Below are 17,589 nucleotides of genomic sequence, written 5' to 3' on the forward strand. Positions count from 1 at the left end.
AGGGGTCAGTCTCTCTATCTCCTATGTGAGATATGGAGATATGGGCTAGCCCAGAGCTCTGATTAAACTGCCTCATGTGTTTGCAGCAAGCTGGTCTCTCGTGAGATTTTTTGGGTGGGCACCGTCCTGAGACTTGAGTGAGAATCCCCCTTTGGGTTTTTTTTTTTTTTTTTTTTTTTTTTTTCATTTAACAGCACCCGGTATTCCCAAGCAGTCTCCCATCCAAGTACTGACCAGGCCCGACCCTGCTTAGCTTCTGAGATCAGGTGCATTCAGGGTGGTATGGCCGTAGACATGGGTGGGGAGTTAGCTGAGTAAGTTATAAGTGGCTACACCTCTGAGGAATGTGACTCCCCTTCTCCCAGCAACCATTAACTATCTCTAGCTCTGCAGGGAGGAGTGAGGCCTCATGACCTGCCCCTCAATCCATGATGGCAGGCTGATAAGACTTGTGCAGGTGACCACCACTGTTATGACGTCACAGCATCCCTCTGGCCTTTACATGCTTTTGTCCTCTCTTCTGCATTGGTTGCTCAGCCTTGCAGGGGACCTATATCTTGTCTTTCAATTCAATATGTTCAAAATGGGATCTTTTTTTCACTAAACCTTCTCTTGCCCATATATTTCCTGTCTGAAATTTTTTGAAATTCATTTACAATAGTGCCTGGTGGTCAATAAAAATTTATTTAATGAATAAAATAATCAGTTGGCCAACAATTATTAATTAAGTGCAGAATCACTGGCCCATCTCTAGAGTCAGTAGCAGAAAACCAACCCGACCATTTCTGAGCTTTATTCACAGCGGAAAGGCTGACTGATGAGCCACTGCTACCAATGGCTATACTACCAGAGTTCATGTGTTAAGTCATTTTGAGAAGGGATAGTTTTATTCAGATTTCTAGGCTACTTGTAAAATCCAAGTGAATTCAAAGTCTAGCTGAAAGTTTATTGAATGAACAGCATGAAAACTAATTACTGTCATTTTGGATTAATCTAAGTGCTGAATAAATTACACACAGTGACTTCTTACGTGTGTGTGTGTGTGTATGTGTGTGTGTGTGTGTTTCTCTACATCACTGGAAATGCCTCCTTTCTCTCTTCCTTTCTCTTTTCCTTTCTTACGTGTGTAAGTGTGTTCCTCTATGTCACTGGAAATGCCTCCTTTCTCTTTTCCTTTCTTACAAAGGTGCAGAGGAAGAAGCACCAAGAAAACCAGAAAAATCACTGGGCATTTCCTATGCTCTAGTAGAGGCCTCAGAGCCTGGGGCAAAACAGCTGGTCTTTTATCAAGCTATTTACAAATGAATATAAATGACAATTATTCAGTCCAACAAAATAAATTTCTTATAACTTATTTAAGCTAAACACTGTAAAAACTTGCCTTGATTAACCCCCTCCTGCAACACAGTATCAAAAGAAATATCAAATTATATAATACAGGGCTTTCAGCTTTTAACAAAAAGGAAAATCACAGACTGATTATTAGATTTGACCAAAGCTATTTTCGAAAATTATGTATGACAATAGCTTTAAACAAAATTAAAAAGAAAAATTGGGCAAAATATTTGTAACCCACCAAGTACTTTATCGTTCGTTAATAATCTCATAAATCAATAAGAAGCATAAGAACAGGCAAGGTATCAAGACGAGATACAAATGGCTAAATTTGCTTCACTGATAACTTAAGAAACACCAGTCAGAACAAAAAGATAGTTCCCACCAAACAATCACAAAGAATTAATTTTATCCAATTATTTCTAGATCCATTTTTTGAGATACTTGCTAGGGGGAGCACAGCTATCCCAGCCCCTCAAGGCAGAGCTGATGCTTTTGAAAGAGCACAAGACTCTGGAAGGAGGTTTCGCCCCATACATAATGTGACACACCATGCCCAGTGGTTGCTATGGGGGTTTTACTGCGGCGATGGGCAAGAAACCTGAAGCTGAACTGACTTTTTACATAACATTGGTGTGCATGTATTATAGTTTGCATTGAGCTATATTAAAAGCCCTTCGGTCTGCTGGTCCTTCCTCCCCACACGAGTCCTTAGCACTGACTCATTAAGTATTCTTTATCTGATTCAAGACAAAATATGCTTCTGATCAAATATGCACTCACATGCTCTTTGGCAAACTACAAACCAAATTAGAGAAATCATAAATCTGGTACTAAACATTCTGGATGAGTGGTATACGCTATACCTTCCTTATCAGAAAAGCATATATATGTGCTGCTGCAATATGTCAACAAACTGCGTCTGTGGCTTCTCTCGCTCCTGGTTTTAAAAATCATGGAAAGATCAATAAAATAGGCTATATTACTATATTTGGATTAATAACAAATCTAGCACATTACTTCTCGAATGGAAATCATTCAAATAAACTTTGAAATACATTCAAAATGTTCTTGAAATCTACATTTTAATGACTAGATCTGCATAAAAGTTAAAAATAAACGCATATGATATCCCGAGGTTGATAGCAACTTTAATATCACTAACCACTTATACAATATGCTTCTCTAAATAACATACGCAGTTAAGCAGCCTATAACTCCATCCTGTCACTTTGAATATGTACCTTGTTTTAAGAACATGTTCAGTCTTACTATTTAAATCAACATTACAAAGTGATCAGCTACCACTGATCGTTACCCACGCACACGGAGCACTCTCAGGGTACCGCTCTGGCTTTTACATCTCAGCGCTTTGTTATTGGAGGTGAGGTTTTACAATAAGGCCCACTTTGGCCTCAGACTCATGCTACTCCTAGCCATGTCACCCGAAGTGCTTATAATGGTTCTTCTAAGTTCTTAGTAATTTTAGCATTAATATCCAAAAAGCCATACATGTTGCAAACATAACTATTTTCAATTCATAAAAATCGGGTTCTAAAAAGGCCATTTTGCATACAATCTTTTAGCAAAATAAACAAAAACTGAATCTTAAAAAGTGACATCTATTCATTTACCCTTATTAATATATAAATCTTCAAATTCAAATAATGAAATAGACATTAATCAAAATTCTAGGTATAAGTGAAATTGTAAATTATTTTTAGATTTTTGAGATAATCTATTGTCTTCATTTAAATATCAATAATTTATGCCCTCTCAAATATATTTCATCAAGAGTAACTAACAAATATTTTCTTAAATTGATAGAAATGTTATTTAGTGAACATTCATTTCCAGGACCATTATATGTGTGTGGCTTTGGACAAGGCACCAAGAAAGACAGAAGGATTTATAAGATGAACAGAAAGATGTATAAGACATCTTCCTGGAATTTACAAAGAAGAAAACAGTCTAATAGCAGGGATGAGACATAAATATCCCCAAACCAATATAATACATGGTCTGAAGAATTTCATAACTTGGCAGGATGCTAAAGGCTTATTTAATCCAATATCTGTAACTGCTCATGAGAAATCCTGTGTTTAACACATAAAAACTTCTGATTTCTTAAAAGTTCACTTTAAACTTATATAAAGTGAGATTTCCCTTCTCTTGAAGTTCTATGCTAGTAAAATAACTTTCTTTGGTTGTCTTCATTTTATAATGGATGGAGCAATACACTGGTACATATGAAAATGTTGCCTGTCATTGTCATGTCATATTTAACTTGTTGCAATTCCCCCTCCATAGACACATTTTCTTGTGTGTGTGGTGTGGTTTTTTTTTTTTTTTTTTTTTTTCCCCTAATCTTTCCTTTGGGTTCAGAAGCACATGATTGTTTCATGGTTTCTATCTTGGAGGTATCTGCTGGATAACAGTGTTCTTACTTACTGTATGGCTTCTTTAAAATGTTTAATCATTCAGCTGAAATGGGATTAACTAGGGTTAGGCTGTGAAACAGAAGCTCAGTTTAGGGTGACTCCACAAGCTAGTAATAGTAAAGTGGAATACAGAGACAAGAAACTAATTGCACACAAAACAGAATAACCAGGCTTCTCCACAGCAGCTCTGAAGACTAAAGGAAAAGGGACCACACCCATGGAGCTCCAGAATGAACCAGCACTGCTGCATGTACCTGGACTAATACAACATAGATCATTCTCAACATAGTCACCTGCAAGACTTTCCTGAAAAGTCCTGTCCAGTGACGGGAACTAGACAATTAAAATATGAAGTAAAATAATTCAAAGATGGAAAATTCAAACTAAAATGGAATTTATTTGTAAAACCAAATGTAAATATAGACTAGTTTGATCAAGTAACAAAACTATCATCTCAAACAAAAGCAAGTAACGGGCGGCAAAGACAGGTGCGCAGAGGCATCTTTCAACGACAACAATGTTTGGTCTCAGCAGAGAGGTGAGGTTTAGGTTGTTCTAAAATAAGATCTTGCCTCGTAGCCCAGGGTAACAACCAGTCCGAGATCCTCCAGCTTTAGTGTCGAGCACAGTGAACTTACAGGTATGTGCCGTCACTCCCAGCCGAGCATGTGTTTTAAAGCCTTACTCTAACCTTAATATGTCACAATCCCTCTCAACTTTGATTCTTTTTAATGTGTGTGCATGGGTGCCTGTGCATGTGTGCGCACGCCCGCACATTTGCTGGTGCATGCATTCCGTGGTGTGTGTGGAGACCACAGGACAATTTGCTTTCCTCCTACCAAGTGGGTTCTAACAAACAAGTCCATGTTGTTAAGCTTTGCAACTGTACTACCTAATGATACATCAACTTGACACAAGCTACAGTCACTTGGAAGCAGGAACCTCAACTGAGAAAATGTTCCCACCATACTGGCCTGTGGACGAGCAAGCCTGTGGTGCCTTTCTTGACTGGTGATTGATGTGGAAGGGCCAAGCTTAATGAAGCGGAGCCAGCCCTAGGCTGGTGTCCTGGATGCTCCAAAGAGGCAAGCTGAGCAAGCCATGAGGAGTAAGGCACTAGCAGCATCCCTCCATGGCCTTGGTTTCAGTTCTTGCCCTGACTTTCCTCAGTGATGGAATGTTATCAGGAAACATAAGAGAAATAAAGCCTTTCCTTCTAAACTTGCTCTTGGTCATGACACTCTGTCACAGCAACGTAACCCTTAGCTAAGACAGCAGCTACAGGAAACCATCTCACCAGGCTGTCTCTCCACAACCTTAAATAAAAGATCTGTCACAAACAGGGGAAGAGGAAGGGCATTAGCAGAAATGAGTAGGAAATGAGACAGGACAAAGAGGAGGTGGTGACGATGACGGAAACACATTGTATACATGTATTTTAAAAAATCATAATAAAGCCAAGTATTATATAGCTAATATATGATAACAAGACCTTGTACACACACCACTTTTTGTCGTATCAAGAAACACATATTTGAATATCCCAGATTTTTTGTAAGTAACATTAGTTTTTTTTAAAATAATGTTCAATTCTATTTAAAATAATGGGCACAGTATAATAACATGATCAATAGAAAGGAAAGACAGACAGGAGGTAAGGTAGTGGTTTAAACATGAAACAGGCTCATGTCAGCACACTTGCTTCCCAGACTAGGGTGTACCTTGAGGTTCTTGAGCCAAGCCCCACTTCCTGCTATCCTATGCTTCCTGAGGCCCTGTTCTCCCCTCACAGCTACAATAAAAATCTTCTTGAACTGTAAGGCAAAACCAATCCTCTGTCCATTGATGTGTTTCCTGTCAGCTATAAAATGGCAGCAACAGGAAAAGAAAGTTCTACACAGTGACAAATTTCAAGGGAAGGAAATTTGTACTTACTGTTATTCTATGGTTTGTATTCAAGGGTGGCTGGCATCCTAATTTCTTCTTTGAAAATTCTAGTGACTTTACACCATTATATAAAATAACAGTGTTTTCTCCCATAAAGAAGTTCACAGTAGAATAAATAAAGATATATAGGCAAAGTTCCAGAGTGTTGTATGCATCTCATGACATTCACCTGGGTTCCAGCTAGTGGGCAGGTTCATACCCTGTGTTCTCTGACCTGTCACAGAGGAGTGAGCTAGAAGTCTGCTCTGCACTTTTGCAGGGAACTAGAGTTCTGTGATTAAGAAGTCTGCACTCTTAAGGTAAACAAGCCCAGTGGTTTCCCCTTGGTGGTCCCCACAATCATCTGGATGTGCTAAGCCGCCTTTTACACTCTAGGCAGAGGCTTCAGAGAGCTGCACACAGCAGCGACGCACACATCTGTTGACTGGTGAATGACTGCTCTAACATTCAGTATCTGCACAGCCTCTCCCTGCTTCCCTTCTTTAGCTCCTGCATACAGACATCCCCAAAGTCTGTTTCAATCACCAGTCGACACTTGCTCCCCAAATTATCTCAGCCATCCTGAAGCTCTGACTTGACTTTGGAGCTCTAAACCTAAAATATGAAGTATGTGCTAGACATCAAGAGAAGATGCCCTCCAACATCTCAAATTGGACATGCCAAAATAGAATCTTCTTCTGTCTCCTGGCTTGTCACTGACTTGACAACCTGACCTGCATATATATAGAATTTCCTGCGGGGGCAATGACATCATTCTGCTTCCTAATCACATAGTCTACAAACTTGGCGGTTGCCTTCATCCCTTCCCTCTGCCTTGTGCTCACATACTTTTATATTTCCATAAGTCTACAATGCATCCTTCCCACCCACACTGACATCATATGATGCAAAATCAGAAAGCACAATGAAAACTTACCAGGTTCAATTCAAAGCCTTAGGAGCTGAGCTTCTGCTCTGCTCTGAATTTGCTGTAAGGAATATTACATATTATATAACAATCTGAATATCAATCTTTAAGTCATGTGATAATGCTGACATGTATATGAGATACACTTGTACACGTATGATATATACATATATACAAAGGTTAACGTTATATCTTGTATATAAGTGTCTCACTATATACACATACACAAATATATATGTAAATACCAACAAAATACATTATTATTATCAAAGAAGTTACTACAGCTGACCTTACCTAGGGACAGAAATACACAAAAGGATGATGAGGAGGAGGAGGAGGAAGAAGAGGAGGAGGAGGATGTTGTTAAGTCTGACCCTACGCAGTGATAGAAATGAACCATCTTCATTCTCTCTGTTCTATACTATCCTTTCATTCCCAAAGGCATTATGTGATAAAAGCCCAGAGTAGCTGGGAGAAAGAAAAGTCCCATGCATACCTGAGGGGCTGTTGGCAATTGATGACTGTGAGGAGGAGAGAGTCCTCCTAGAATAGAATCAACTCCTAGCACCGTTTCCAGTCATCATTCTCCATCTTCACTTTCCCTTTCTGACCATCTGAAGCCCCAGGTGCTTCCTCTACCACCCAAGTTCTGTGGCTTCTAACCCTATAGTTGTTTGTCTCCAAATATACCCTGCATTTATGCTATTACATCCAAACTAGAATCTCCAGTTTGAGAATCCTTTCTTTCAGCATTCAGTTGAAATGTACCTTCTCTGTAATGGTGCTGGTGTCTGAATTGGAATGTATTCTGCTTTTACCATTCTTTCTTGCAAAAGACCTTTACCTTTCTTTCTCTATAACTAAATTAAAAATATTTTGGAGTACAGAGGTTGTGCAGTGTCCACCTTTTACTCTGCATTACGTTATCAGTCTTAAATATGTTCCATATTTAACGAAAGTTTACAGAGGCAAAATGCATAAATAAGGCCCTTTTAAGTCTCTCTTTTAAAAGCAACATATTTACACTTGAATTGACACAATGAAAATGTACAATCAATGAATGATTAGCTGTAGACATATTTTTTAATGAAACAGAAGGAAGAAAATGTAATACGTTATTAAGCTTTAAGAGAAACAAAAATATTGTTGGGCGCTCCCTCTGCTGGCTGCTGCAAGAACAGTGAACACTAACAGCACAAAGAAAGACACCCAGGTTGAGCTTCCTTGTACTGGGGCTTCCTGGGAATAGCAGGCTGTGAACTCACGATGAAATTACCCACTTAGAAGAAAAGGTTTGTCTTAGAAAACCGTTTATAAAGAAACAAAACTGACCTCATTGTTTTAATGATAATTTATATTTATGTTTTTGCTTTTTAACTAAATCACCAACTTTATGTAGAAACGCTTTTTATTTTAGAATCCATTTTTTTTTTTTTTTTTTTTTTTGAGATATAGAACAGAATAAGGTCCTTTTGCTTTCTAACCATGTTTATGTTTTAAAAGTCTGGTCAGGAACATAAGGGGTTAAACTCTTCTTGCTTCTCTAAACATCGAGTTATTCTGAGTACCCTGAAGGCATTTAATTCCAAAACAGGAAGCCACAGAGAGGAACACTTGGTTACACTAATGTTATGCAGATCTTTTGGAACATACTTTCCCAAACACTTGCTGAAAGCCTTTTCCATGCAGCACGCATCAAAGGAAGTTGGAGAAGGGTCCCCCAGTTAGTATGGCACTGACTCTCAAACTCTTCTTTGTTACTTCTTTATGTCCTCCATTTCATTTGTTTACAATGGCTTTCTGCTTGATCACAGAAAAAAAAATAAAAATAAAATAAGGGGCCAGGGAGTGATTGTTCACACCTGCAACTGTTCTGCGCGCGCATGCACACACACACACACACAAGCTATGATGTCGGTTATGATGACTTTTTAAAAGATAACGTACTAAGGTTAACCTAAGACCAGCAGAGGTACCACTGTTAAAGATCAATGTCCTATTTTAAAACAAACAGCTGTCTGATATGCTTTTACCTCTATTACCAACCTCTCTTGCCTGTCTTGCATGTTATTCATCCTTGTAGCTGAAACAACAAAACACCACAGGCGAGTGGAACTTCCTCTGCTATGACCAAAGAATCACTTAACACCGTGCTGCGGCTGTATCCTGCGGCTGTCTCCAACACTGCGTGAGTAGCCAGCCGCCTACAATTCCCGCTGACCGGGTGAGGTGGACAGGACACTGTAAGTCCCTGAGGTGTACCGTAGGGAAAGAGCCCACACTAAGATGACCAAGCCTCACAGCCCCCTGACTCCACACACCATTTCAAGGCCGTTTTAAAACAACAGCTCCCTGTCTTAGCCTCCTGGCTTATATTCAGTTGTGTTTTAGAGAAAGCCAATCATCACTGAGCCATCATCCTTCTGTGCTGGAAAGTAAGGCTTCGTGCACGTTATCCATGAAAATGAAGTGCAGCAATATTAAAAGCACCAGGCTAGTCAGAAAAAAGCCAGATAGAAAAAAACAACGTGGACATCTGGCTCTGCTTCCTTCCACTCAATCTGTTTCGTAACTGTTCACCCCACTCTTCGTTTTAGGCTCTAAGAACCGTGTGGCGATGGGATGTGAGCGAGTTCAAGCAGTCCTTTTAACCCATTCTGCGTGTGGGGAAAACTGGAACTTTTGCGTGAACAAGAGCAACGGTATAGCTACTATAAAGGGCACAGCTGTCATTCTTACACTTTAATTCTTGGCCTTTACCCTCTGCAGACGCCCAGAGCAGAGGCTGACTGACGAGTGGGTGTCTCTCCCTTAGGTGAGGTCATGGGACCACGGCAGCCAGGCAGAGTGGACGGCAGACGCAGGTCGGAGTAGAGGACTGAAGGTTATTAATTTCCAGACTCACTGTCATCCCGCCTTGAAACTGCCGAGCGTCTATCTTTTGAGTAAGGCTGTCCAATCCTGAGATTTGAATGTAAACGTTCAGCTCACGAATATGTCCTCTAGTGTTCAGAGGGCGTCCTCACCAAAATGCACAGTTACATACATATAGAAAAACCCTTACAGCTCAGAAGATCTAACAGCAATTCTTTGTTATACAATGAGCCATTTCATTTTAAACTACTCAAGGCTCTATTCTGAATCAGACAACAGGTTCTGGAGCTGTAAATTAGCAGGCTTAGACAATACCCAAAAAGACATCTTGAAGTGTGGAAGAAAAATATTCAAAAATGATTTATTTTAATTTACCACTATATAAACCCAATGATGAATGAGCATAAAAACTTAAGATGTGGTTTGTTACAAAATGGAAATAGTTTTCAAAAACAGTGACACCTTGCTCATTCCTTATGGTAATCCAGTTGTCTACAGCCAGTAACAGTATATAGCAAACTATCAATGAAATTCTGTGGAAAATCCTGAGGCTCTACCTTTGATGATGCCATCACTGCAAATGTGTGGTGGTGTCGACCACTGCCATTATTGGGTATTTGTTATAACAGCTAGTTCTTTCTAGACAGATGCAACATAAATGACCACAAATCAGCAGTACCATGGTTATTTCAAAACACATACAAAAAAACCCAATAAACACTAGACATTCTGAAACAAAATATATTTAATTTGATACAATATATTTAGATGTTTTCCTCCAAATAATAGTTATTCTCTATGATAATTCAATATAATCTTATAAAGCTTTACCAAGGAAGAGACTTCTACATCCCCTTCAGTCAACAAGTCTCTAAAGGTTCAGATCCTTCCACTCCCCTGTAAAGTTAACTGAATACAGCAGGTGTCTGAGCTTGGAGCTGCACCTCCCTCTCTCTTTTCCCTTCAGCCAATCCCAGCCTTACAGCCAAGGAAGACTGTCTCCATGACTGTTCCCTGTTAGCTGGAGATTCACAGTAGGTGAAAACCAGGCTTAAACAAACTGCCTGAATAGTACAGAGAAAAACAGATTGCACATGCTGACTTATATATATCATTATTTTTATAACTGCATACTTTTTTTTTATCAAAATTGAAAAAAACATTTGAAATTGATGATTAATTTTAAAAACAAAGGGGAAAACGAAATGAACTAATATCTACATAAAACTTGGATGAGTTTTACAGACCAAAGAAAACCCAAAAGAATATTTAGCATGTGACATATTCATATAGGAAAAAGAAGGAGAATGAATCTAAGTGTTAGAGGTCCATCAGCAGTGAGCGACTACTAGAAAATATCAAGAGGACCCTGTGATTCTAAGGATGTTCTGATTCTTGATACCCAGATTAAGATGCATGAATATCAGCACTCTCTGAAGACTAATGGAGCTGTAACGAAAAGTTGTAGATCAACTCTATGCTAGGTGTACACACACACACACACACACACACACACACACTACAATTTAGCATAGACTTCTAAAACATTAGTCTTTGTGAGGGACCTGAAGGCCAAGTGGGAAGAGGAGGGAAGAAGGCTGAGAAATGGGCCTGTCAACAAAGCCACAGATATGTACTAGGCAGTGCCAAACCTCAGTGTGGAGCAGCTAACCTGAGTGGTCCATGGCATTAGGGCTAGGTTCAGTGCAGTCCTCAAAGCTGTTTGCTTCTTCATGTTGGATGCTGTGCTGCTGTGCTCAAAGCTTTACAAATTATTTTACATCTACCTAGAATATGGAAACAGTTCAAAAGTATTTCTAGAGTTTAACTTCTCATAATTCTTATGTCCTAATAATAAATTTTTAAAATATTCATTTACCATTATTATTATTAGGGTGGTCACAGGACACAGGATTTTGTTTATCAAAAAAAATTCCTAAATATTCATACCTGGTACTCATTTGTTTTTAAATTAACTGAGTTTTAAAGGCAGAAAAAGGTACCCTTCTGCCTTCTGAGTTGAGACATGTTCTACAGTACTGCTTACCAGTCAATATCACGGTCCTTTGTCCCTCATGCTCACTGACACCAGCCATTGAAAGAGCATCCTGAGAACCACATAAAAGCAAGAGTGTATAGCAAGTATTTGGTTTCAGGAACACTCGTCATTATTGATTGCAGTAACAGAAATCTTATTTTATTGGAATCTTTTGTAAAACAACGAACTTGACACTCAGCACGGTCTCTGCACATGTACACTGAAGAGCCTTGGAACTCAATGGTGTAAGGAATTGGAATCATACAAATCAGGCTCCTGCTAGCTTGATTCATTAATTGTTTCTAGATATTCAACAATAATGACATCAGAATCTCAAAAAAAAAAAAAAAAAAAAAAAAAGAGCAGATTCAGTGTGGATTTGATGAGGCTCTTAGGGAAATTGTTTTTGAAAAGTACATTTATTTATTATGTGCTTATGTATTTACAGTATGTGTGTACTGACGTGTATGCATGTACATGTGTGTGGGGGGTATGCATATACCAAAGTACATGTGTGGAAGTCAGGGGAGTGTGTCACGTGTCAGTGCTCACCAGCCACCTCGTCAGCAGCAAGGTCTTTCTTTGTGTGGCTTTCTGCTGTGGAGCAGCCTTGCTGTCCCATAAGCTTCAGAGATTCTCCCATCTCTGCATTGCTGTAATAATACTGGGTTAGAGGCACTTGACGTTTTACGTGGGTTCTGGGGATTTAAACCTAACACCTCACACTTCTGCAGTAGTTTAGTTACTTTTTCTTCCTATGAAGAAATACGATAACCAAAGCAACTTATAAAATAAAACATTTATTGGTGCCTGCTTATAGTTTCAGAGATAGAGTCCACGATCATCAGGGCAGGAAACATGGCAGTAGACAGGTAGACATGGTGCTGAACCAGTAGCAGAGAGTACATCCTATCCGTGTGTGTGTGTGTGTGTGTGTGTGTGTGTGTGTGTGTGTGTGTAGAGCCTGGGCAGGAGCCAAGTGTGGCCACAAGACAAACTCATGACCGAAAAAATACTATACGTGAAAGCAGAAAGTCAGGTACCATGTTTTAAATGGGAGAATCCATGTCATTCCCTCACACCACTCATCTTCCAGCTATCTGGAACACACATGAGACTGTACGAGCTTTGGCAACTTACTATGAGGTCATCTTGAGGATGAAAATAACCATAGAGTGACTACCAGAGTCAGGATCATCGATGGCTCCTCAATGACGTCCCAGCTGCTTCAGCGGCCCAGCATCTCCAGACTTTGTTAACAAGGTGCACTCTTAGGTGTGTGCTCTGTAACTTCGAGTCCCACTCTGCCTACATTCTCTACTGGAAGCAGCACTTTCAGCTCCTTCACCATGAGGAACTCCTTTTCTACAGGTTCAAAGCACTTCAGAATAGACCCCGGTGCAACCCATCAGATGTTGCCTGGCCAGTATAAGAACAGAACAATCAACAGCTTTCCATTTCCTTCACTGCAAGGCAGCCTTAGACACGAGCTTCTCCAGCGATCTCCAAAACAACAGGCTTGTGCTGAGGTTACAAGTGACCAAAAAACCCAAGCCTTTGCTTGTACTTTGAGTAAACGTGCTGTTAAGCCAGACTTTCCCCTTCTTGTCTATGTTCAGTCTGGTTTTTTCTCTTTACTGTAAGTACTGAACTTAAGGCTTCTCCCAATACATCCCTTAGTTGGTGTAGATTATTTCTCATTCCACACAATGGAAATGAACTTTGAACTCCCAATTATAGAATCACCTGTAATTAGTTATCCTTCCTAGCATAGATGCTATGTTGTTTAGTTAGCAGGTGTCCTGTGTCACCACTCTGTTTTTAAGAATGATGATGTGTCCAGGCAAAAAGGCTCTTGGTGGAGACTGAAGACAACTTTCCCAGCAAGCTAGGGGGGACATGACCATTGCTCTGTGGATACTGGTTAAACCAGCTCAGGTTTCCAGAGGTCTGGTCCTTCTCTCAAGGACTCAAAGTCAACAACAGGAACGTGAGAGGAGCAGGAATTGAGCTTAGGAATCCTTCCTCTCCAACATGTGACTGACAATATGAGCTAACACATGGTGGAGGTGGACAGACAGGTGGGGAAAGGATAGGGGGTGAGATAAAGTAATTGTATCCATTCGTACAAAAATACTTAGACGGACAAAAAAAAAAAAAAAAAAAAAAAAAAAAAAAAAAAAAAAAGAAGTCACCATCCGTTTAAAAAGAAAAAGATTCTCATAGTAGGTTGAGTGCAGGGTGGGGAATCCAGGGGTGATTGACAAAGCAATGTAAATTCCAAAGCCACTCCATTTGCATAGATATTGATTGCAGTGGGCTTCAAAAGACTGATTATACAGCCTTACAGATTGGAAATGAGCATCTTCTCCCTTAGCCTGTCAAAAAACCCCTCCGACTGTAAGTGTTAAAGGCTCTAAATATGCACATGTGAAAATGTACTTATTTATGACTAATTATAATTTATTAAGTGTAATACTGTGCTAAATTAATATATTCACAGTAAGACTGACTTATGCTAATAGAATTACCTTGTTTATGATTATTGTTATTGACTTGCAGAGGGCTAGATAACTATTTTCTGAACAACGGTACCATCTATCAGACACAGTGTAAAGCATTTGAATATTGACTACATTGTTGCATTAATCTTATATAGTTCAGTCACTACAAATTAAGCATCCTTTGTGTCTTTATCATCTCATTTATAAGAATATACAGAAATATTTAAATATATACCTATTACCATACAAAGCTCTAAATGAAATATAAATAGTTGATTGCAATACTTTTTATATTAATATTACATAAATATGATACATTTGTACTGAAATAACATAATCTTTAGTAGTTATTGGTTTTAAATTAATCACTAAATAGGTTTTTCTAAAATATTTATGTCAAATGTGTATTTATGTAACACTTTAACCACTTTATTAAGCTATAAGACAGGGAACAAATTTCACCTAATCTTTCCTTTTGAACTCACGATTTTCTAATTAATACATACAGTGGTAGGTGACAAATATTTAGATTTTCTTTTTTTTTTCAAGAAGTAATCTGAAAAATACAAATGTTGACAACTTCGTAGTTTGAATCATGCCAACAAACTCAATTCCTTTCTTTGATAGGGGAAAGTTTTCCCTATTACTATGATGGGTCTAGTGTTTTGGCATGGCCAGTCACTTAGTTAAATTTAAGAAGTGATACTGTCTTCTGCTTCTACAAGAATCACTTTTCAGGTTTACTTTAATGCTTCTAACTAGACTTTTATGGATGATCTGGAAGCACACTCATGGAACTTACGTCATGATGATGTAATAGGAGCCACTTAGAGAAGAAACATCCATTCACTCATGGAATTTACATCATGATAATGTAAAGAGACATCTATACGCTCATGGAATTTACATCATGATGATATAAAGAGCCATCTATATGCTCATGGAACTTACATCATGATGATGTAATAAGAACCACTTACAGAAAAACCATCCATTCGCTCATGAAACTTAGATCAGGATGAAGTACTATAAAATACTTTCAGAAAAAAAAATCCCTTCAGTACTTGTGGATTCAGCTTTATTTTTGTGAGGAGCATATGCACATGTATATATAGGCATGGAAGACAGAAGTTAACCATGGATATTGTTCCTTAGGCACCATTTACCTCAATTTTGAGACAGGTGTCTCTCACTGACCTGAGCCTGACAATTAGGATACACTAGATGGCCAGAAAGTCCCAGAGATCTGATGATGGCCAGCTCCCCACCACTGGGGAGTACCAGAAGTTGACATCAGCTGTCTTCTTTTATAGCTCTCTATCTTACTTTTTAAGACATGGCCTCTCATTGGACCTGGAGTTGATAGACTCAACAAGACTAGCTATATCCCAAGCTCCAGTGATCACCCTGTCTCCCCTACCTTGGTGCCACCACACCTGCCAACTGTCTTAGTTTCTAAGGGTTAAACACAAGCCTTCGTGTTTGCAGGGCAGGCATTTTACTGAGTGAACTTTCTTTCCAGCCCCTTGACTTGTTCTTGAAGCTGACTTCACACTGTTACTGCTTACTGTTACTGTAAACCTTACTCAATTCTGAATTATCTGGAAGGAAAGTTATTGGTCTCATGAGCTAATATATTTGTCGTTAAGTCATACTAAATCTGGAAGTATAGAAATGATGATCCCTTCATTTACAGCAATATACAAAACTAACACTGAACAAAAAAGAAAATGCTAAGGTCAATTTAAAAACAAAAAGCAACAACAAAAACTTGGACCAGAAATGATGGCACACACCTATAATCCCAGCAAAGGGATAACTGAGCGCCAGACAGGGAAGGAGGATGCAAAGAGTCTGAGGCAAGCTTGGACAGCACAGCAAGACCCCGCTCAAGACAAACTAACACAATTAAACTCACTGTACCACATAGCATGGTATTTTAGATACTAAAACACCAACCTTAAGGACATGCAAAAATGTTTCACTCTTTGTATGATTTCAAATTATGATTTAAAACAATGTAATGCCTCCAATGGTCAACCATAGAAGTATGAAAACTGGGGCCTGGGTCACTGAGGGTGTGGGAAGGAGCACGTGTGTCTTGCATCGTCTCCAGGGCTGCTGTCCAGCCCACATTCCACTCCCCTCCACAGCCCATCCCACTGCCAACTGCGCTCCAGACACACTGCTTTGATGCCATGGCAAACCTCAGCTCAATTTAACAAGATAGCTTTGGCTTTATGAGTAAAATGAACATTTAGAATGCTGCTAAAGTAGGGAGGTAGGAGGTGGGGGGACCCTCTAGAATGTACCAGAGACCTGGGAGGTGAGAGATTCTCAGGACTCAAAGGGAGGAACCCTAGATGAAATGCCCTCCAGTGGGGAGAGGGAACTTTTAGAGTCCACCTTCAGCAGAAAGACAGGGCATCAAGTGAAGGGGTGGGGTTGCCATCCCAGAGTCAAAAACTCTGACTCAGAATTGTTTCTGTCTGAAAGAACTGCAGGGACAAAAATGGAGAAGAGACTGAGGGAAAGAAGGTTCAATGACAGACCCAAATTGGGATCCAGCTCAGGGAAAGCTCCAAGGCCTGACACTATTACTGATGCTATGGTGTACTTACAGACAGGAACCTAGCATGGCTGCCCTCTGAAAGCCCCAAAAGCAGCTGAAGGAGTCAGATGGAGATATTTGTAATCAACCAATGGACAAAAGCTGGGGACCCCTGTGGTTGAATCAGGGAAAAGCTGGAAGAAGCTGAGAAGGAGGGTAACCCTATAGGAAGACCAGCAGTCTCAATTAACCTGAACCCCCGAGATCTCTCAGACACTGAGTCACCAACCGAGCAGCATACACCAGCTGATATGAGGTCCCCAACACATATACAGCAGAGGACTGCCGGGTCTGGCCTCAGTGAGAGAAGAGGCACCTAACCCTCGAGAGATTTGTGGCCCCAGGGAGTGGGTAGGTCTGGTGGGGTCCAGGTGGGGACATCCTCTTGGGGATGGGGATGGGAGGGAAGGAGGGTAGGAGTGGGATGTGGAACAGTCAGAGGGTGGACCAGGAGGGAGATAAGGTCTGGACTGTAAATACATTTTAAAAAATTAAATTTAAAAATGCTGCTAAAGTAGAAATATACACAGTATTTTGTATATGATAATTCTAGTATATTTGATTCTAAAAAACAGTTCATATAATGGAAGTTATGTAATTGAAATAAGATGAAGAAATGATTCATTATTTTGTAACTTGAGTTCAGCTTTATATATGGCTTCCTTGCTGTTGATGTGGACATTCCTATAGTACGGGTAAGTTAGAAGCTTATCTGGGATTTCTTTGAGTAAATATTCTGCGGCAATTTAAGATGGTGTGGACATACTGATAAACTTTTTACACATAAATTTTTAACTGTGAGGTTTTCTAAACAGTCTTCCTGTTATTCATAATAAACTGGATCCAGAAAACACACACACACACACACACGCGCGCTCTAACACCCATGCATACATACATACACATAAAAGTACACTCATACACACATGCAT

The 17,589-nt window shown here is 39.5% G+C and overlaps 1 protein-coding gene and 1 pseudogene across 5 annotated transcripts in view; both read right to left on the reverse strand.

The window, feature by feature from the left end:
• Window positions 1-17,589, reverse strand: part of Atg10 (autophagy related 10) — a 252,326-nt gene that overhangs the window by 113,245 nt on the left and 121,492 nt on the right. The gene's annotated exons all lie outside the window — the stretch shown is intronic.
• Window positions 186-294, reverse strand: LOC143440498 (5S ribosomal RNA; annotated as a pseudogene).

The sequence above is a fragment of the Arvicanthis niloticus genome, chromosome 29 (assembly GCF_011762505.2).
Source record: "Arvicanthis niloticus isolate mArvNil1 chromosome 29, mArvNil1.pat.X, whole genome shotgun sequence".
NCBI classification, from domain to species: Eukaryota; Metazoa; Chordata; class Mammalia; order Rodentia; family Muridae; genus Arvicanthis; species Arvicanthis niloticus.